The 21407-nt window shown below is 44.7% G+C and overlaps 1 protein-coding gene across 2 annotated transcripts in view; it reads left to right on the plus strand.

The window, feature by feature from the left end:
• PBX1 (PBX homeobox 1) overlaps nucleotides 1-21407 on the plus strand; it is a 279021-nt gene that overhangs the window by 63566 nt on the left and 194048 nt on the right. The window lies entirely within an intron of this gene.

Here is a 21407-nt window from a genome sequence, read left to right on the forward strand (position 1 = left end):
CTGTTTTAGATTCAGGTGACTGAGAAGTAGTACCTTGATTGTTTGGGGGACGTCTGTTCTTGGCACAGTGCGCAGTGGAATTCTCCTGGGTTATGTGTACTTCACTTTCAAAAAACTCATAGAAAACTAAATTTAGAGAAAAAAGTTAAAGGAGTCGTTATTCATTTTACAAGAATGTTTTAAAAAGTCTACTCTAAAATCGTTTACCACAGATTTGCTTTAAATGGCTAAGTCTTCTAGTCCTATAGTCTTCTAATAAGACTATAAATCAGTTTACGACTGGTCCCCCTGGAGCGTATCTTTTGGGTAAGGTAAGGGATATAGACTCACAACACAGCAGTCTCTTACCTTCTATACTGGACCACAATAGTCCTCGCTGTTCAAATCCCCAACAGTCACCTTGACAATCTCTGATGGCAGTAGGGAATGTTTAATCCAACTGTGAAATAATAAATTAGTTGTGGAGTCACCATTAGGACTGAGATTCCTAGCTTTATGCACCTGGCTGGTTTGTACTCCCTGTGGAACCATCACTGTTCCTTCTCATTGCAGCTGAGCTTTCTGAACCTTTTAAGAACTGAACTGATGGGATGTGGAATTTGATAGCCGATAAATTAAGGATATTGGTAAATTTAACGACTCTATTAGAAGATGGTGTTTTCAGAATCAGTAGCAACATTTCCTTGTGTGTTTGTGAGTGTATCTGCAGAAATCCTTTATATATGTATCTCTGTTTTTCTGTCTATCTAGATCTATATGATATGTGGGGTGCTATAAAATTTTTAGTGCCTTAGTTTGGATTGACCGCCGTATTACTCACGAGTGAGCTATACAGGTCTTCCTTAACAAGTGGCAGTAAAGGCTTTACGGCACCCCTTACGCTGTCACATATTTTTGTTTAGGCCACATATTGTCTTTTTCTTTTTAAGTCTCCCTTTGCTCATGTCCCTCTCAAGTACCTTTGTTGCCATGGCAACAATTCCATCATTGCTTAGGGTGGAGCAGACTGACATCCTCCTGCAAGCTTCTTGAATTCAGTGCTTATTTGGGCTGACCTCCAATTCTCAGCCAGGGCCAGGGCTGAGGCCCGTAACCTGGTCATCTGTGGCACTTTTTTCTCTTTAATATCTGTAGCTTTGCTTATTTGACTGCTTGTGGCCGTTCCTACATTAACCGTTTTCCATGTCTCTGTGGACCTGTCCTCTAAGGAATGTGGAGAAGCTGACACTTGTGATCTAAAAATCGAAAAAGAGAAAGTTAACGTTGAGTGTTTTGAGTTAAATATGGAGCTGTGTAAGTGGTTGGCTACTTAGGAAATACTGAGACCAGACAGAAGTGGGAAGAGAGCCCTCTGCATATCAAAATACTCTTTAGAGTTCCCTCCCAGGCACAGTTTCTGCAGGTTACCATATGCATTTTTAGGTCTTCCCTCTGTGTCTCTAAGGTTCTCCCCTTCTAGCAGACTTTCCCTTTTCTTGATTCGCAGACTGTTAGTGTTGGAGAGGAGTCATAGAATTGAGTTCAACCCACTCATTGAATTTACAGGGAAGCTGAGATGCAAAAGGTCATGCATGTGGCTTGTGGCTTGTTGAGGTCATTCGGCCTGTAGCAGCACAAATGGGATGAAAACCCACGTCTCCTGGTCCCTAGCTGGACTTCAGCTTTGCCACGATTACTTCATTATTTAAAACAGAAATTATTCAAAAGGTTTTACTGTCAGGCCAATTTCCCATCAAGCCACCTCAGCATTTCTGTTAAATGTGGATGTAGCGGTAGTCGTTTGGCAAAAGTAGACAGGTTGTGAGGCTATGCCTCCAAATTTCTCAATTATTTTTTCAACTAGAATGTTGGCTTGCCAACTCCTTGATAAAAGGTAGTAGTTCCTGTAATCTGTTATCTCTACCACATTTGGGATGCTTGTATGTATGACTCCATCTATTTATATATTTTATATGGGCAATATTTTGACTGTTTCTTTTTTGAAAGACAGTGTGAATGAGTATGCCAAAAATCACAGATGATATGAAAAACACTATCAAAAAAACCCCACTTTTTCAGGAAGGTGAATAAAACAACCCTAAAACAATGTGAAATTAGTCCTAATGTCCTTTTGTGAAGTCATTAGAAAAGCTAGTGCTCGTGATCACTGTGGGGATGCTTTTGGACATTAGTGATTCTGATTAGGGAAAAGAATTTAGATCTGAGAGTCTTTTGGCATAGAAAGAAAGATTTGTTTAATCTATTCTTGGATGACGTGGAAAAGAATCCTGGGCTTCCCTGGTGGCTCAGTGGTTAAGAATCCGCCTGCCAATGCAGGGGACATGGGTTTGAGCCCTGGTCCGGGAAGATCCCACATGCTGCAGAGCAACTAAGCCCGTGCGCCACAACTACTGAGCCTGTGCTCTAGAGCCCGTGAGCCACAACTACTGAGCCCACATGCCACAACTACTGAAGCTCACTTGCTCTAGGGCCCACGTACTGCAGCTACTGAGCCTGCGTGTTGCAACTACTGAAGCTTGTGTGCTTAGAGCCTGTGCAGAGAAGCCACCACGATGAGAAGCCCGTGTACCACAACGATGAGTAGCCCCCGCTCGCTGCAACTAGAGAAAGCCCGTGCACAGCAACGAAGACCCAATGCAGCCCAAAATAAATAAATAAATAATTTTTTTTAAAAAAAGAATCCTGAATATATTTTCCTTTACTGAGTTTAAGTCTGAGTGAGGTATTTTATATGCCTGGGTATTGGGGCATTTTAGGAGAAAGGTCATGGTCTCCTTTAGATCTTCAGCTGGGCTTTCTGACCTGTAGGCATGGTGCTCATATATTTGAATATGCAGTTTTTATATATAGCCTGCCTGTGGTAATTAGCGATTTTCCATTGATCCATCTATCAACCAGGAGACACTGTAATATCCCGTTTGATATCATTTTTCTGTTTCTCAATAATAAGGAGAAGAGAAAGCAGATGAAATGCGATCATCCGTGTAAAGTACATTGAATGATCCTGAAAGAGTTATTATTTTCATTTAACAGATGAGGAAACTGAACCCTAGAGAGATTAAATAAACTGTCCAATCTCCTATGACTAGTAAGTGACAAAACTCAGGTTTCTCTGATTTCAAAGCCTACATTCTTTCCTCTTGATCACATTGCCCCCACAAGATACTTGGCAGTTACCCTCTTGCACAATCTTTGGATCTTTGCTTTTATCATGTACTGAATTCCGATCCTCCACAACTCATAGTAAAACAAGAATGGCAGGCACTTGGCGTCATCACACAAAAGCCTGAGAGTCCACGAGTCTCACCTTCCTATGAAGGTATCTTGTCTGCTCTAGCAGGTTTCCGGGCAGTTTGATGTCACTGACAGAGTAGGTTATGAAATAGCAGCACTATGGGCTACATAAGGGAGATATAAGGACCTGACATAAATTAGGGGGTGGGAGGGAAGAAAGGAAGAAGCAATATATTAAACACAGAGTTGCTTATTCTTTTTCTTCCAGGTTAATGTACATAACTGTCACCACCCTTTTTTTTTTTTTTTTTTTAAGACACCTTTTAAAAGCCTCCATCTGGTTTAAGTGCTAGATGAAAGTTCTGGTTAAAATAAAACAAATAGTTTCATAGACACAGTGAGCGTGAGAATTTTCTTTTCTACAATGTTCAGAGTACTTTGTGAACAAACTTAAATGTCTTTGGAGGTAAACAACATAGAGAAGCTAGAAACTATAGCTCTCAGATTCATGTAATAAAATCATGGGGGTGGAGGAGGGGGACAAAAAATTAAGTAAAAGAGGAAAGTAAATGCTATCACTCTGTGTTGACCCTTTTAGTGCGATAAGGTGCAAAGCATAAATATTCCACACAGAGTGACAAGTCCACTTACTTAATTCATTATTTATTTTACTTATTGGAGAAGCTGCTTAGCCTCTGGGCATATTTACAAGTGTGATAGAAAAAAGGCAGTCCCTGCCATTACTGTTTACAGTCCACAATAGATAATATATAAACAGGACATATTGTTTTTGCAGACAGACACTTGCATCAGATACACTTTGAACACACAAGAGGAAAGCAATTAAGATGCATATGAAATCACTAAGATAAATCAGCATTTGTAGCAAGTGAAGGAAAGTAATACCAATCAAGGAATCGGAAACGGGTTTGATTCCACATTTGACTATTTTCACAGTTCGAAACATGATTTTGGAAGCCACGGTGGCTGCAGCAGAGTCAGGAACTGGGCGAGCAGTGTTGTGACTTGCTTGTTCTGTAAGCCGAGCCTGGGCAATGCTCAGTAACCCCCCTCACCTTCATGGGCCATCAGCCAGGGAGAGGCAAATTAGAAAAGCGGCATAAGCCACAAATCACAGGCTGTTGTGAGATTCAGTCTGACCCTTAGCATCATTTTATCTGAGTCCTCTTGGATTTAATGTGATTCCTTTCACACCACCCCTCTCTCTGGACAAATACTAATATTGTTATTGTTATCATCATGATTACTTGGGGCTGACCTAACACCCTTCTGCCCTGAAGCCCTAGGACCTGGCCACGGCCTCGGCATCAATAGCCCTGGCAGCACCTCATTGACGTGGCTGAACTGGAGTTGAAGTTACAAAGAAGGGAAGTATCCTTTAGTGCCCCCACTGCCCTCAACCCCTTCATCTTCATTATGCTTTTTCCCTCCCCCTGTGATGCTGCCTGTTCTCCCAAGGAATTAAAATCTCAGATATCCTGATTTCAGAGGGAGGTAGGGAAGAAGTCAGGCTCTGCATTGAGAGAGGTGAGACCTGGTGTACCTGTCCTCAGGCTCACAGCACAGCATTTCTTCTGCTGCACACAGGAGGGGGAGAAAAGCCAAACTCTGTGAACTTGAGTGTATAGGTTTTCATAATCCATGAATAATTTCAGGAATTAGAGATGTCCATTAGTATAGAATAGGCAGAATGCCCACTATGGATTTGACACTGCTCAAGCCCTGTGTTTGGGCTTTTTCTCAACCTCTTGCTGTATATCAACTGCTCCAACACACTTATAACGAGGCCTTTCTAATGATGAATAGACTGGGGAGAATCAGTGGCCTGGATGCGTTAGATACACATGGTATGTATGATCCAGAGAACATGTAACCGTGGACTCACTGGTGCTCTCCACAAGCTTGGAGGTGGTGGGAAGGTAGAGGTGGAAGCACAAGATGATGTTATTTGGGTGACTCTGAGAATAACCTGAAAAGTGGGCAATCGATTTTATGGTGCTTGGACCCTCAATCTGCTCATATATGGTTAAGAACTAGAAGCAACCTTAGAAATCCCCAACTGATTTGTTTTACAGAGAAGAAAACCCAGAGTGGATCCGTACAATTAGTTAGTGGCATAGCTGGGACTCAGAATCCGTTTTCCTGTTATCACATGCACTGTGCTACACTCTCCATGAAGAATGTCCTCAAATGAATGGTGTTGACTGACTTTTTCTTGTTTTTCAGAGCCATGTTTCTCTCTCTCTCTCTCTCTCTCTCTCAATATTATTAATAATCACATCATTTTCTTTTACTAGTGTTTTCATTGCCAGGTCCATTTTGTTATTATTCAAGGATCCCAACATGGATTGTGTCTTGGATCTGTTAGAATTTGAATTGAATTGATGGAGAACATCATCACGTAGTAGGTAAGAGCCTGGCTCCAGACTCCCAGCTCTGCCGTTTATATGCTAGGTGACTTGGACATATTATTTAACCTCTCTTTGCTTCAGCATCCTAATCTATCTAACGGGAAGAATAACCAGTGGTATCTGCTTCATAGGTATCTTTCTCATAGTTAATACATGTAAAGCCATTGAAACAGCTTCTGGTACACATTAAGCCTCATAGAATATTTTTGTTGCTATTATTTGTTTTCTTCGTCCTCCAGCAGTGACTTTGAGCTATCTAAAAGGTTATGTAGTTTAACCTGCCATTTAATTGACAAAGGAACCTGTTTGTAATGGTCCTGGGTTAAGGGTTACCCAGCGCTCTGTAGCACTGCCTCTCTGAAAGCTAGCTCACCACCACCTGTAATACTCATCCTTAGTGCCAGCTTTGTCTTCTGGACCTACACACAGTACGTCTATTCTTTCTTTCAGTTTGAAGGTAGCTTCTAAGTTGCTCACTGAGTATTCCTCCTGGTTTCTTAGAGCCTATAATTGTAGGCTACTGGGAGATTCAGCCAGAGGCTCCTTCAGGGATGTTGTGGCCGTGTGTCTCCTGAGGACCAGTGTTAGTGCCATTGGCTTTTAGCAGGACCCAGCCTTGTTCCACACTTGCTGGGGCTCACTTTGGACTAATGATTATGCTAAAGCACTGGTACAGGTGAGAGCTGTGAAGAAACAGAATTTATCATTTCCCTCTTCCTATATTATTCCTTAAGCATAGTATTATTTCACGAAGGCTTTGAAAAGAGAGTGCTTTTTGAATTTTTTCTTTAAAAATTTTTTAAAAAATGTATTTTATTTATTTTTGGCTGCGTTGGGTCTTCGTTGCTGTGCGTGGGCTTTCTCTAGTTGCGGCGAGCGGGGGCTACTCATCGTTGCGGTGCGCAGGCTTCTCTTCTTGCAGAGCACGGGCTCTAGGCAAGTGGGCTCAGTAGTTGTGGCTCACAGGCTGTAGAGCGCAGGTGCAGTAGTTGTGGCGCACGGGCTTCTTTGCTCCGCGGCATGTGGGATCTTCCCAGACCAGGGCACGAACCCATGTCCCCTGCATCGGCAGGCGGACTCTCAACCACTGCGCCACCAGGGAAGCCGGCAGGTGGATTCTTAACCACTGCACCACCAGGAAACCCCTGCTTTTTGAATTTGACTTACTGTTGAAACTGGCCTAGACTGCCGTGGCAATGCTTAATATCTTTTTGTTCTTCCCTTCCTCCCACAATGCTAATCGGGTCCTGTTTCTGGAATGTGAATTGCCCAAATTTGTTGTAGTGTCTGCTGGCCAACTGTAAGCTCAAAGGGAAGTGTCAGCTTCCTATTAAGGTACCGCCATCCTAGGGTCACAAGCTTTCTTTTCAGGTAGCACAAGAGTGGGAGGTCAGGACTCTGTTGGACATTGTTTGGGGTCATTGTTTCAGGGATGTATATTTGGGGAGGAACAAAACCTCTTCGTTATTTCCTAGCCTGTCGGGACTTGGAAAGGCCCAAACCTTTGGGGCGGGGGCCTGCTGCTGTCAGTGTTTTGGAGAGCGTTCCGTGCACCTTGTTGAACGTAGTTCTGTCTGGGTCTGCCCCCTAACGCCAGCTTCCTCACAGCCTTATAGGTGACAAGAGGCTGCGATGTCTGTCTTTAGAGATGGCAGCTGGGGGCAGGAGTTAGCTCTGAGGCTGCAGATATGCTGAGCTTCCTTTCTTTCGCCTTCTAGGAGCAGAGATGCAGCTTAGAGAAGGTGGAAGTGTGTGTGTGGGGAGGGGGCTTCTAGTGAGGGCGGGGGTGGGGAGGAAAGGGGGAACCACTGTAAAAATGTTAATTTATTAATCACTGAATATATAGCAGTTCATCTGAAATGCTGTTGCTATGCCAACACCCTGGGAGTTTATTTTCTTAATCCAAGAGAGGAGCTCTCAGTCCCCTGCTCCCCTGCTGTGTCATTTGAATTTGCTGCTGCCACCGCTGCCACCGTGGTATCTGTTTTAAAAAGTGGGGGGTTGGGGGAGAGGGAGGGAGGGGGATGATGCAGGGAGGGAGGGGAACCGGGCTGAACCGCCAAGGCAGTCATATGCAAAGCAGCGAGAGGCCTTTCTCGGTACAACTTAGTAAAAATGACACAAATTAATATACTCTACTTAAACCAGACCAAGATTAATGGTTCTCTTTCAGTGCAGCTTAGCCCAACTGTCACTCGACAGGCGTTTGTCGGACAAAATCAACACTAATCAACATTTATTCGTCTCTTGCCCTTGGGTCTGAGGAACGCAAGCAGGCTGCACCGTTCTCCCGCGCGGCTCGCCACGCTTTTCACCCTCCATCCAGCTTCGCCATATATCACCCTTCCTCTTGGTGCCTCTCCTTGGACGATCCACACACTCAGCTATCAGGGTACATTAGAGGCATGATAGATTTTCTGTTTTAATTTACATCTATTATATTACCACATAACAGATTTTGATTCAGTTGAGAACAGCGTCTCCTATAGCCAGACTCCTTGGGAGGATTTCTGCATTCACTTATTAAGGTTAGTTAGGATGCAGCTTCCAATAGACCTCCTTCCCCACCCCTCCTCCCCCCTCTCTCTGGCAGGCTCAGTAACGATGTCTGGGTGCACCTTATTCACAAGCGCTTATTCTTTTTAGACTTGGCTTCCTGTGCTGGGTCACGTGAGGCTGGCTGGGTTCCTCCCTTACTTTCTGATTGGACTTTGATCAGCCAACAGTGGGAGCTGTGAGCTCCCTTCCCTGCCTGGGTTAATGGGCTCTGACAAATCTGGTGGCCGAGAATCACTGGACAGCACCACCACTCCTACCCCAGCTTCAGTCCTAGCCCTCAGCATCTTTTTTTTTTTTTTTTCCTTTTGATCTCACTTACAGTTTTATTTTTACTGAAACACAGGTCTACAGAGACAGGGGAGAAAAAGCGGGAGAAAACAAAATTGGTTGGGCTATAACTAAGGAGAGGCACTTGAAAGGGTGACCGAAGGAGTGGGTCTGAGCGACCGTTTTCCTTTCTCTGTGACCATCTGAAAGCATCTTATTTCCGCTTGGAACACTGGGGACGAGGCCAGCTTGTTTCTAGCGGGTGTGTAGGATCTGAGTATTTATAGTTCCCTTGTAGAGTTCCTTTCCACCTCATTTATGGAATTGGCTTTTTATTTTTATCCTTCTCTCCCCTTCCTTTCATGAGTACTGTAGTATTGAGTACATCTTTTATTTGGTGACACAGTATTTTCCCTTGATTTTTGGTCTGACTGGAGTGTTTTATGACTGTTGTCTAAGGCCACATTCAGCTCTGGCTATTTAGTCACCTGTTTGCTGGCTGCAGAGGAGGGGACAGAAATCCTCCCATCTGCTCAGATCCTTTTACCCTGTGTTGCTTTACGGATGGACACCATGGCTTTGTCAGATACAGGGAGACTTTGTCTTTCTTCTTAGATTGGCTGTAACGCTAGATCCCTGGCCACTTAGAAGGCATGAGTTTTTAATTTTTTCTTCCAAGCTGTCGATTCTAAACTGCAGTAAGTTTCCTTTTGTGGCCAAATGCAGAGAGACCATGGGCTGAGTTGGGGACGTGTGGTTTGTGTGTGTTTGCACGTGGCTGCCAAAGTGTCAGATGTGTTAGGAGGAAAGCTTAGCACTTCCATTTTGGCTTCTTATTACGTAGCAATAAAGTAAATGACGCTTAGTATAACTTTGCACTTAGAGAACTGGAGCTCAATTTAAGAAACAAAACTCCACCAACAGGAGTGCTCAGTGTCTTGAACTTGGGAAACGGACCTCGTTAATTTTAATGAGGGGAAAAATTCTCCAGCTGGGGCTGAGAAGAAGATGAAATACCAGTGAGATTATCACTTTGGATGATCTCACTGAATTCAGAGTAGAATCAGAATGATGCCTGGAGAATTTTCTGAAGTGCTGTGGAGAGATTTAGAAGAGAATGCATATGCCCCCAATGGTATTATGAGACTGCTTGCCTGGTGAGCAGAGCAGAACTTTATATGGTTCTTCTTAAAGGGGCTGTTAGAAAAGTTAACACATTAAAAAGTTGGGCTGAAATAAAACTGAAAGAAAAAATAAACGAGCGTGATTCTTATGTGGGTCTAGCTTGAAAACAATGGAGCTGGTAATATAGTGGCCAAGACAGTTGACTAGAAGCTAAGGGCTTCTGAGTTCAAGTGCACGCTGGGACACTAACTTCCAGTGCGGTTTGGGACATCTGTTTCTTTATCACTCAAAGACAGGAGGTGGACCAAGGCTGTCCTGTTATATAGTAGGCAGCTATTCGATTTGAACAATAAGTTCATGACTTTGGCTTTGCTGTTGAGAAGCTGACAGATTGTGACCAATGAAGGTAGGATGACTGTTGGCCAATTTTGCCCTCAGGACAGGTTTGCCAAGTTCCCCTGGCATTTGTTGAGGACCACAGAAAGAAACATCACCGTTTAAGGTATTTGGCCCTCTTTTTTTTTCCCAGTCCACTACACAGGCAATCCTAGGAAAAAGATGATTATTTCACTGATGAGTTCTTTGGAGGTATGGAGCAGACAGCATAGACTTTCTTCTCCAAAAGCTCAAGCCTGCTGACTCAAGCTCTTTCCCCATCTCTCTGGCATGTCACTGCACTCAGTAGAATATTTGTGCAACCATCAGGTACAAATTCGTGAGTCACCAAAGGGACACTTTTTGATTGAATGGAGCCATCTTGTTCTAGGGGCCACCTGGATATCAGTGGAATGTTGTCAGGGACCCATTCGGACTTCTAAGGTTCCTTGAATTTCAGCCCTTTTCTCTGAAAGCTGTAAGACAACAGTTCAGGGCACTTGTGCTGCTGCTATGGGTGTGTGTGTATGTGATGGGAAGTGCTAGTTGTCAAGCAGCTGGGAATGGACATAATCTTGCTGCCTAGCAACAGCGGCAGCGTGGTCACTTGTGCAGATTTCTACGCCTCTTCCTGTTTGGTCTGCTGGAAAATACAGATGGCTTCTCTGGGTCACGCTCTGCCCCGGCCACAGTGAGATGTAGGAAAATATAGTGAACCAGGGTGGATAAATACACAAGTGTGTGCTTTAAAATGATTACTTTCCAAACTGTTTTGGGCCAAGCATTGATTTTTGTACAGCATTCCTCAGTTTCCCCTTTGAAGACACTGTGCACAGCTGGACCTATAGGTTGATTGCTAAGCCAGAAGAGGAGTCTTAGGAAAGTACCAGACTTCTCTGTGTGCTGCCTCTTCTGAGCCTGGTGGAGCCTTTACTCTGGAGAGCATGTGTGAATATAATATAAAACAGTCAATTTCCTGATAAAGACACACACACACACACACACACACACACACACACACACACAGCCCGTGTGAAAAAGACAGGAGGAGCAGAGCGTGACCACCTATTGTTCTTTGGGGTCTGAGGAACAAAGCAGTTGGGAGAGATAAAGGCAGGCGAGCCCTGCTGATGTGCCCTTTCTCCCAGCTCTGACTGGCACCTTGCACGGGACACTCCTCAGTGAGGTCACCTGCTCACTACTGATTCTAAAGATGCTTCCCTGGCAGAGGCCTCCTGGGTCAGAGTGTGGCCTTTGCTCCTCTTGGCGGTCGTGTGTATGAAGCACTGGGAGTGTTTGGAGCTGAACGCTTAAGGAAGGTATTATCTGGCAGCCAGAGAAAGAACGTGAGCATACGACCCCTTACCCCTCCTGGGGTGCGTCAGTACTGCTTGCCCGGTTCCTGCTATGGGAGTTGAATGGTAGCCAAGTACAGGCTTGGCATCAGAAGGCCCCAGTTCAGTCCTTAATGTCACTACCTGCTAGCGATGTGGCTTTATGCAGCCACTTGTTCCGCCTGAACCTTTATGCTCCTGTCTGGAAAGGAAAATATCAATATCTGCCTCTTACGGTGGTTCTGAAGGTTCAAAAAGGCACAAGTGTGTTGGCACATCTGGCCTGTGGCCAGCATGAAGGGATTCATGCTGCTAATCTCCTCTTAGTGGTTCAAGAGCCGGAAGTGAGAAGGACAAGGTGAGCCCTGTAGCCCATCTGCTTAGTACAAACTTCAGTGTCTTGGGTTTTGTCCCCAGTCTTGGCCTTCCGAACGAAGAGCCATTATTTCCCTCCACTTAGGTAACAGAAGACAAGAGACCTCTCCTCTTTTGATGCTTGCCTTGGTTCCTAGGGAGCCTGGAAGGCGGTCATTAATTTTTAATAGTTTCTTAGAATACCCTTACAGAATCAGTGAGGATGATTTGCTCCCATTTCACAGATGATGAGACCATCATACAGAACAGTGAGATTATTTGTTTGGGATTCTAGAAACCATTGGTTCCAAGATGAGATCAAAATCCTAGGGCCTGACTGGGTAAATGAAGCCCCTGGCAAAGTCAGAGTGGACAGGGTAGTGTAGGAAGTCCCAGTGAGTCAGAATGCTCTAGGAGCTTGACAAGACTTGGATTTTAGATTTCAGAATTGCCAGGCCAGCAAGTGTCCTCTGGACAGACTGCAGTGTGGATTTTGGAAGCCTAGCTGAGCAGGGTTGAAATCAGGCCTGTGTCTTCTCTGTAGTGTTTAGATGTGTGTGTGTCCACAAGTTGGCATAGGAGCAAAGGGAGTCTAATGGGGGAGCTCCAGGTCCTCACCTTGCCTCTCATTGAAGTCCTGCTAAAGGCTCTCATTCATAAGTTTCCCCAGAGAGGATGGTGATCAGAGAAAGGTAAGTCTAAGGTTAGGAATTACCAGCTTGGACTGCTCTAAAAGTGCTCCACTCAGGGGATGGCTCCATGCCCAGCACAGATCCTTGGAAACGTGATGACACCAGCGTGAAGGACAGTATGTCCTTCTTTTTCATTGGTTCCTTGTGTCTTACGGCAAACACAGGCACAGTCTTCTGGACCAACAACTGTTAAGAGCTTCACTTCTCTGTCAAAGGAGGGACTTGGTCTCTCAGAACCCTTTTGGCTCTGAAATTTAGAACCTCTCCATGATACCAGCATCCTCAGTCATTTCTTTTTCTTTTTCTTTTTTTTGTAATGAATGTTCATAGCAGCTTTATTTGCTTTATTTGGAGTAGCCAAAAACTGGAGACTACCCAGATGCCCTTAGACAGGACAGTGAGTATCTAATGGAACACCACACAGCAATCAACAAGGAATGAGCCATTGACACGTGCAAGAGCCTGGAGGAGACTCCAGAACATTATGCTGACTGAAAAAAGCCAGTTCCAATGGTTACATACTGTAAGATCCCATTTATACAACTTTTTTTTTTTTTTTTTTTTTGCAGTACGCGGGCCTCTCACTGTTGTGGCCTCTCCCGCCGCGGAGCACAGGCTCCGGACGCGCAGGCCCAGCGGCCATGGCTCACGGGGCACGAACCCGTGTCCCCTGCATCGGCAGGTGGACTCTCAACCACTGCGCCACCAGGGAAGCCCTATACAACATTCTTGAAATGACAAAATTATAGAGAGGATGAACAGTTTAGTGGTTGCCAGGTATTAGGGATAGTGGCCAGAGGGGGTGGGTGTGACTCTAAAAGGGCCTGCTGGAGGGAGATCCTAGTGAGGAACAGTTCTGTATCTAGATTGCAGTGGTGGTTACACAAATCTACATGTGATAAGATGCTATAGAACTATATTTGGCCATTTCTTGTTCTCTGTGCAGGGAGACACCACCCCTCAAAAAGTTCCCGTCAAAGCAGCCATTCGTGATCTGTGAGCAGAACATGGAAAGCAGTGTGGTTCTAGAATTCCACACCACCTGTTCTTTGCGCTGCGTCCTGAGCTGCCTCTGACCTCACATTCCATGGCCCTGGGCCACAGCTGACTTGTGATACTCACTTAGTGTTTTCATCTGGGGTTGGGGGCAGGGAGGAAGGAGAGAGAAGAGAAGAGAGGAGAGGAGAGGAGAGACATGCATGGGGTCCATTTCCCCCGCTATCTGGCGTTAAAGGGGTACAGCAGCTCCGACGAGGGCACCCAGGAAACTTGCTCAGGCCAGGAGGACACCCAGTAACCCAGTCTAGACCAGTAAAGCAATTAGGCCTTTTCCAAACCAGACGTGCCTCCCCAGCTGCCCTCTTACTTGGCTGTATCTGGAAATGACCTGCCTTCTTATGCCCTGGTTTCATGCGGTTCTCTCTGCGAGACTTTGCCTGCCACCAAAGGCAGTTTATGGAGCAGCCTCGGCCCCAGCCCATCTCAGGGCTCTTCCCTCAGCTATTCTTTGGGGAGGCATGAAGAACAGCTTCAAGGTCATGTGTCTTCCCCAGTGCTCTTCCTTCCCATGGATTTTAAGAACTTCAGCTCTTAGTCTACATCAGAGAATAGTGTGAGGAAAGAGATTTTATTGTCTGCTGAGTTTCAAAGCCCTCCAAGTGGCGTAGGCCTGGGGGTCTGCATCCTTTCCGTGATCGATATCACATATTGTGTTTGGTTGTGCGTGGGCATGGTGACATTTAGTATTCAGCTAACACTGTTCCTTTCAGGAAGTTAGAACACTCGATAGATTTTAAGCCTTTGATCCTGGCAAATACTCCTGGAAAACTGAGGTCCAGTGAGATAAAGTACCTTGATTAATTATATAACGTGGAGGCTGCTTTTTGGTTATCCCTTTTCTCTCTCCCCCACCCTCTGTCTTTCCCCTCCTCTCTCCCTTTCTCCCTCTCCGTCCTGCTCCCCCCCCACTTTCTCCCTCTCTCCCTCTCTCTCATTTTGTTAGAAAATTGTTTGTATAGGTTAGCAGTAGTCTACTTTCATACGATAAGTCCTATCTCGAGTACTGTTTATTTCTCTCAGGCCTATTTTTCAGAAGAACTCAGGTATATTTCTGCATTTCCATCACCATCTCCCTGAGAGAGTATGCATGAGAAGTTGGTAGTAACCCCACTTCAGAACTGAGGGAATTGAGCTCAGGCTTATTCTGTCTTGTGGAGACTGAGTCCCAGTGAGTGGAAGTGTCTTGCCAGGGGGATGTAACTATTAATAAGAAAGGGAACTAAAAATAGACCTCAGACATTTCACCCAGCTTTCATCTGCATTACTCCTCAGCTTGGTCTCGGTTAAGACATGCAGGACATCGGACCGTTTTCATATGGAGAACCAACACCCAAGTGTGTCCCAGTGGTTGATTAGGGGATGAAATCCTGTAGAAGTGATGTTGAAACATCTAAACATGGGGCAGTTCCTACAGTCCTGAGGCCTAAGGATTGGCTCTACAGCCTTGTCTTGTGAAGTCCTCGAAGATAGGAAGTGTTCAGTATACATTTATCGATTTGATTAGGTATTTTTATCATGACAAACACAGTTCTTTACTATCAGCAAGGGTGTAGTAAAGAACACCCTTGCCTCAGAGAACAAGACATCATGAGATGTTGAAAGGAAATAATATAACAAAAACCGTCTGCCCTCAAGGAGCTCACAGTCTACTGGTAGAGAAAGGACATAATACAGAATGTCTGTCCTTTGCTTTGACAGGTGACACTGTGACGATTCTAAGGCAACAGGCCACTTCTTATCCTTTTCCCCAGCCCAGCCGTTTTAGCCTAAAGGAAAGGATAGAGAGGCGGGCTTCTGCTGTGATGGAGGTGATATTTTATTTTAAGATAAAATATGGAAGCAACTGATTGATGGATTATAAACTGGGAGGTCCAGGCTAAAGCTTCATTCTGGGGGCATCAGTATATTTCACTGGGAGCCTCCTGGGCATTAATTCTGCCGTTAATTTTGTTATTAGAGACCTAGCCAAACAAAGGGAGGTGGCGAAGCTCGAGGCTGGTTTAACCTTGATGAAACAGTGATTTCACCAAGGATGATGTTCCCCCATCTATCTTCATCCATCAAGGCACTGCTGAAATATGCTAATGAAGACGGGAGATAGGAGCCCAGAGCAGTTAAATGGGGCGTTGCAGATGCTCTCCGTACCCCCGTGACGGGGCGATGCTGCTTACTGTCCAGATTTAGTATAGGAAGGAGAGCAGTGTTGACGTGGTATTGTGGTCAAAGACAGAATATTGGTGGGGGGGGCCACCTAGCAGAAACAGAGGGCAAGATTCAGAGATGCACACTCCAGAATGGGATGGAAAAACTCAGGTTGTGGTGAAGGGGTTGTTTTCCTTTATTCTCTTTGTCACACCTTCTAGCTAATCCATACTGCAGATGGAGAAGCATTTTGGTTTGTAAGTTCCAGAACGCAACCTCCCACTTTGTGCCACAGCACCGTATCTGTCACCATGTCAGTTTATATCACTGCGTTTCTTTCCAGTGGTTAAATGAGCTAATACCTGTTTTTCAAGTTATAATTTATTAAGTACCTATTACATACATACATTATTGGGTACACTACCAAGGTATTTTATGTAGCTTAATCTAATTCAGTGCTTACAAATACCCTTGAAGAAGAGAAACTGTAGCATATATTTTACAGATGAGGTTTGAGAGTTAAATTCGTGTCCGAAATCACATAGCCAGTATGTGGCGTGGTTGAGGTTTGAACAGACGTCCATCCAACTCCAAAGCCTTTGCATTAAACTTCCGTGATCTGATGGCTCTTATGCAGGGCGTATCTGGGAATCCCTGCTAATGGTTGGGGGTAGCTTGGCTCACTTATATATTTATATATTCTTTGGGTTCACTATAACTTTAACTTTAGTATTCTCTTTACAATTCTTTCTTTCCTAAATAGACCATAAGCTCTCTGAGGCCAGGACAGGGTCCTCACTCTAGTACCCCAAACACCAAACATTCTGATTAATAACTCACCTGTCCACTGTTGATGTCCCTAGCTTCCATGTAGAGGGCACTGTGCTTCTCGTCGATGGTAAAATAAAGCTGGCCAGCTGCTTTCTGGTTTTCGTACATTGCATGAACGCTGTATTTGTCTTTACAAGTTAATTTGACAGGAATCAATAGTAAAATTTCTTGGTAGATCCACTTCTGTCTTCTACTAGTTTACTGGCTTCATCCTACCTAGCCCATATCAGACCATACAGAGAAAATAAAAGTAAATAACGAATGAAATTTCATTATTACTTATTAAACAGCAACTTTGGGCCAGTCTGTTCGAGGAGCTGTGTACAAAATTGTGCTGATCTTAGACAGTTAGTGTAGCCAGCCCATCTTCCTTTCCAAGATGCAGATCCTAAACTACAGGTAGTCTTTGAAATTAGGTAAAACAATTCCCAAATCTAAAAATGAATATCAGCTGCTCCCCCCCAGCACCTTTTTTATACAGATGGAAGAAGGCAGAAGTAAAAAAAAAGAAAAGATGGATTTTAAAAAAATTAATTGTTATTGGAGTATAGTTGATTTACAATATAGTGTTAGTTTCTTCTGTACAGCAAAGTGAATCAGTTATGCATATACATATATCCACTCTTTTTTAGATTCTTTTCCCATATAGGCCATTACAGAGTATTGAGTTCCCTGTGCTATACAATAGGTTCTTATTAGTTATCTATTTTATATATAGCAGTGTGTAGATGTCAATCCCAATCTCCTAATTTATCCCTCCCCCCTTTCCCCTGAAAGATGGCTTTTTTTTTTTTTTTTTTGCGGTATGACGGCCTCTCACTGTTGTGGCCTCTCCCGCTGCGGAGCACAAGCTCCAGACGCAGGCTCAGTGGCCATGGCTCACGGGCCCAGCCGCTCCGCAGCATGTGGGATCCTCCCGGACCAGGGCATGAATCCGTGTCCCCCGCATCGGCAGGCGGATTCCCAACCACTGTGCCACCAGGGAAGCCCGTGAAAGATGGATTTTTTGAAAAAAAAATTTTTTAAATAAGATATTAAGTAACATAAATTCCCTGAAATAAATTGTGCTAAAATAAAAGCTCCATCTTGGCTTTAAAGTCTGTTCTGCCATTTATCAAGCCAGCTCTGAACTTTGGGGACTCTCGGCTGTTATTAAAGAGTTAATAACCAAAGGCCAGTAGCTTCCAGGACGTCGTGTGGGTCAGTGGATGTTGCCAAAAGGTAACATCAGCCAGTGGAGTCAGTTGGGCTCCCCGTCTGGCAGATCTGTCTTTCTCAGCTCCTCCTCCACTTTCTAGGCTTGGAGTTCATATACAGTAAATCTTTCTCTTAATAAAGCCGTTTTTCAAATCTGACTTTGGACTAGGGACTGCTTTTTCTCCAAATGCAACAGCTGTTAAACATGGTACATTGGGCACGGTGTCTATCTCTTTGTTTAGTTTGGGGCTTTTCATATGAGCAGAACCATAAAGGAGTGGGAGGACGCTATCGATTTCTTTCCACCCGTGAGTCAGCCACTGGGTTTGGAAAGAAGGCCTCCAGCCACGAAAGGCCTCCAGGCTCTGCGGGCTACTCGCCCTTGAAGCTTATTGTCTCCTAATAACCAGCACAGGGTGCCCCCTCCTTTTGGCGAGATAGAATTGTGGAGCTCAAGGTGTCAGCCAGCAGAGGCCAGACCTCTTGGCCCCTATCTGTCCCGGCTACATGGGGAAAGGCATTTTTGCCCCCTTGCTCTCTCCTCCTTCTGTCACTGTCTCTGTTCCCAATGCACTGGGGAGCATTAACTCCCTGCAGGGGAAAAAAGTCACAAAAGAAATGAATTATGCATATGGAATTCATTTCCTTGATGAATAGAGAATCTGAACAAACTCCATGGCTGTTTGATTTTAAGGCAGAGGAGAAGGCCGGGGGAGGGTTAAAACAGTTAGAGGGGAGTGATCAAAAAGAATTTGGAGCAAGAGGTGGGAGGAAAACGATGGCAGAAGGACTTGGGTTTGATATACTAAGGACAAAGTAAGTGGCCCTTTGAAAATTGTTCGTGGCCTGTTACGCTTGCCAACATATACACACCAGTACCTTCCTCACTCCCAATTAATGTGCAGATTTGTCAGCAGAGAAATTAGGGATGGTGGTAAGATTCTGCTGGGGAGAAATGACACCACCATAGTGACCTGACCTGCTGAATTAAACATTTGGCAGTGATTTCTGACTCATTTCAGTACAGTTTAACAATTGGCGTCTGGAATTTTGAGGCAGGAGTTATGTGGTGGGTAAAGCACTACATTTAGAAGAAGAAGACCTTGGATCCAAGCTCTAGGACACACAGACAGTGTGACCTTGGGCAAGTCACTTAACCATTCTCAGTCTCGGTTGTCTCATCTTTAAATGGGGAGCATGGCATCTGCCTTGTGGAGATCGGAGGATGAAACATAAGTGTTTTGACAAGTAACCCATAATGCAAATCAGAAGAGATTTTATGTTTCAGTCTCTGCCTCCTTTCCTTGACAGCCTTCTAGATGTTCAGACCTAGTCCTTAAGCAAGCCAGGATTGTTTTGGAGCAGAATAAAGGGGACATTGATTCGGAAGCTCATGGTGGGTAAACACATAATTAAGCAAGCAAGCAAAGAAACAAAAATTCAGTTGTAATCCTGACTTCATCTATGTTATGAAAATCATTTAAAATAATCAGTGTGATGTTTTTGGCAAATTTAGCCACTGAACCAGTAGTTGTTACTGCGTGACTAGTTTGATCAACAGTAGGGACGCTTGTCACTCACAGCCACGTCAATTAAGGAATCAAACCTGAAGGTGGTTTTTAGAGTTTCTCGTGTAGGCTGACAACCGGGAAGAGGCAGCCTCTCTTGGCTGCCAAAGACCTATGGACGCTTCCAGGTAGGAAGTGTGGCCAAACTGATCTCCTCACTTCTAATTGTTCTCCATTATGCCTTCCTTCTGAATGGAAAGAGTATGTGGGGACCCTGAGTCTTCAGGGGAGATAACAGACTCCCAGACATGTGTGCACATATGTTAGGGAGATTTCCCTGCTTGTTGAGAGGAAATTTTTTTTTTTTTTCACTTTGGCTGCACCATGCAGCATGCGGGGTCCTAGTTCCCCGACCAGAGATCGAACCCGTGCCCCCTGCACTGGGAGCACGGAGTCCCAACCACTGGACCTTCAGGGGTGTCCGAGAGATTTTTTGATAGTCTTAGGGGACTTCAATCCCATCTCAGGATTGAGTGGATTGAGTAGATCTGACCAGCCATGTTTCTCTATTTTCCTCACAACCCAATTGCAATCCATGCAGTTTTAACAGAAGTGTACTTATTTTAAAACAAATGCCTCTCTTTCTTGTTTTCTGGGGGATGGGGATGTGTAATGTAATGAAATCCTATCCTTTGGGCTGTCCATCATAAATAAACGATACAATTGGGTGTCCTGTGGTGAGGAAGTTTCCCGTGTTTGCCCTATAGGACCCCAGAAAGGGGCGAGGGTGCCCCAGGGTGGCCCTCCTGGCAGTGGCAGGAGGTAGGTGAGCCCCTGAGGCTCTGGACCCCCATCCCAACTTCAACCTCTGCACTTCTGTATCATGGATTTTATTTGTTTGACTTTATGGGTGAGAGTCAGCTCCTAAGAAATGTTTGAAACCCAGTGGTGCAGAGAATAGACCAATACCTAGTATGAATTATTTATTTGTTTATTAAGATTTTCATGGCACCTTTTCTCTCCAAGCTCCAGGCACTACATTGAAAACTTCAAAGCAGAAGCATTTAGCACTAAAATTGAAAACAAAGGCCGGCAGGGGAGGAAACTCTGGGAAGGATGGGACGAGAAGGAAGGAGGAGACCAGAAGAGAGAATGAGGGTTAGCGGTTCAAACCTCAGAGCTTGAGCCAAAGGAAGTAGGTTCCAGAGACCTAGGGCTCTGTGGGGAGGAAGCCAGCTCCGCCAGTACAAGTTGTATTATTAGCAGAAGTCACTTTACCGTCCTGAGCCTCCTTCCTGAGATGGAGGTGACGTAGTTGACCTCCCACGCCCCTCCCAGGTATGCTCTTTCACGGAGGCTGAGAAGCCTACCTTTTTTGGTGAGCAGACCTAAGACTCCTGCCAAGTTATTATGGTCATAAAAATGTGTTTTTAATGTTATGCATAAACCTTTCAATAATGATTATATTTGGTACAGAGTGGTTTTCAACCCTGACTTCCTGTTTAAATCACCTGGGGAACTTTCACAAAATACCACCGATGTCTGGACTCCATCCTGGAACAGTGGAATCAGAACTTCTTGGTGGGGGCTGGTGCTGAGCACTTATTCCTATTTTCTCAAAGCATCCCAGATTATAGTATTATGTACCAAGGTTGTAAAATACTGCAGTGGGGACTGGGGGGAGCTTGGTGATTAGAGCAGGTGAGGTTGAGAGGTTGAGGATACCTAAAGAAAAGTAAGGAAAGGCTTAAAACTGGGGACATGATTTTAAGTGCTAACTACGGGGGGGAGGGAATTTTGCACTGCTTTGATGTTATCAAGCTATAGGTTATTCTGGTAGTACGTGTAGTCCTTTTGGCTCGTGCAGCTCATTTTTCACATACTTTGAGGTGGGGAAACTTCAGAACTGTCACAGCAACTTCTTTGGACACTTTTTCAGTTACCTGGTCCTCATTGAAAGAGTATCTGCCACATGCCAGGCACTGTTCTAGGTGTGTTACATTTACCATCCTTAAAGGGCATGTAGCGCAGAGGTTGCTGTTACACTACTCCCCATTTTACAGAGGGGGAAACTGAGGCCCATCGAAGCTAAAGCATTTGTTCAGAGTCCCCAGACTTGTAAATAGTGGAGAAAGATACCTGTGTATCTAGCTCTAAAGCCACCTCCCTCTTTCTACTATACTCCCTGCCTCTCAGGATGACACAGGAGTTGTTTGTCAACTGCGTCCACTTGGTGAGGAGGCCTTTGGCTTTCTTCTTTCAGATAAGGGAGAAAACATGAGGGGAGCAATCAGCTTC

This window comes from Kogia breviceps, chromosome 1, assembly GCF_026419965.1.
Source record: "Kogia breviceps isolate mKogBre1 chromosome 1, mKogBre1 haplotype 1, whole genome shotgun sequence".
NCBI classification, from domain to species: domain Eukaryota; kingdom Metazoa; phylum Chordata; class Mammalia; order Artiodactyla; family Physeteridae; genus Kogia; species Kogia breviceps.